Below are 1,596 nucleotides of genomic sequence, written 5' to 3'. Positions count from 1 at the left end.
TAACCATTAGATAGAATGGTTAGAAAAAACTAATAAGCCCTGGCTGGGTGGGTCAGTCGGTTGGAGCGTCATCCTGTAGACCAAAAGGTTGTGGGTTTGATTCCCAGTCAGGGCACATGCCCAGGTTGCAGGTATGACCTACAGCTGAGGGAGTGTAGTGGGGGCAACCGATTGATGTTTCTCGCTCACATCAATGTTTCTCTCTCACATCGTTTTTTTTTTCTTTCTCTTCCTCCCTCTCTCTCTGTAAAATCAATGAACATATTTTTGGGTGAGGATTTTAAAAAAAGATTAAAAAAGCTAGTAATATTATAAACTAACCACATTATACTCCCTTTCCATCATTCTTTGCTTTCAGTTTTTTCATATAACAGAGCATATAATAAACAACAATGTAGTACATGATCTGTTAAATAAATACCTTTTCCCAATCTTCTAAGAAAATAATCTAAAATTAAACAGTAAGAAACCAAAAATTTATCTGCTATGTTTTCAATAGACTACCCCTGTAGAAGAGTGGGGGATGGCGGCTGTGGTGGGGTTGAGGGGAATGAAAACAAGACCTATTTTCTATAGAGAATATTAAGGCACATAGTTGAAAAGTTTCTCAAGCGAATATCGTGGCTAGAGCAAAATTGAGAGCTCAGAACTTTACATTCCCCCCACAGCTGACTTCGCTGATAGTCACACCTAGTTAAATATTTCAGAATGTCCTTAGTCCCTGCTGTCGTCATTGCCATCATCACCTGATGCATCATTTAAAGGAGACTTCGATCACTGACTGTAAGAGTCCGGTCCAGTAGGCTGGCACGTGGCCATGTCCCCAGTAGAAAGCAGGTCATAGCAGAAGTCACCAGTCCACACAGGCTTGGAGGACTGGCTGGGAAGAAGAAAGCTCTTTTCAGAGTAGGGCCCGCAGACAGCAAAGCAACGTTGGTGGCAAAGGTGACGATGATGAAGAGGTGTGAATTTTGCTTTCAGACAACACACGCATAGAGGAGCCTCAGAGTCAGGAACCAAAGGCAGCTTGTTCACCGATTCTGGAAAGTAAGTCAGTAACCCGTTTATTTATGGGATTCGCCCAATCAGATTTCGCAGTGGCAGCACACACTGCAAATGATTTAGTTGGTGTCTTGATAAGTCATCCATTCCTAGTCTCCCACATCGGTGAGGGACATTTTCCACCAGAGTAATGTGATGTTTGTTACATTTTTTCTTCTGGATGACAACATTGCTATATACAAGTATATCATTAAATAAGAAAAACTGCCTTGCTTTGCGCTCTTTTTCTGCACAACTTAATCAGTACTCCTTCGCTATGTCTAGTATTTGCTTCACTGTTTGCCAAGCGATCCGCCATCTTCTGCTAATAGTCAGGCCCTGAGTCGGCCTGCTCCCCAACCTGGCCTCCTGGCCTCCCAGGGTGTGTGGCCAGCCAGCTGCTTGCAGGTGACTCACCCGCCTCTGTCCTCTCCTCTGCATGGTCATGGGCCCGCTGCCTTCCACACACTGGGTGCAGGAAGGACCAGGCATGAGCACCAAATTAATCAATGTTTAGACAAAGCTAATCTCCTTAATAGAATTATTTAACCCTTT

The 1,596-nt window shown here is 43.7% G+C and overlaps 1 pseudogene; it reads right to left on the bottom strand.

Annotated features, from left to right (window-relative positions):
• Window positions 1–714: 714 nt before the first annotated feature.
• Window positions 715–1,360, bottom strand: LOC112306689 (pleckstrin homology domain-containing family F member 2-like; annotated as a pseudogene).
• Between the last annotated feature and the right edge of the window lie 236 nt (window positions 1,361–1,596).

The sequence above is a fragment of the Desmodus rotundus genome, chromosome 13 (genome assembly GCF_022682495.2).
Source record: "Desmodus rotundus isolate HL8 chromosome 13, HLdesRot8A.1, whole genome shotgun sequence".
In the NCBI taxonomy this organism is placed as follows: Eukaryota; Metazoa; Chordata; class Mammalia; order Chiroptera; family Phyllostomidae; genus Desmodus; species Desmodus rotundus.
The sequence above is the reverse complement of the archived record's forward strand: the minus strand, read 5'-3'. Positions and strand labels throughout refer to the sequence as shown.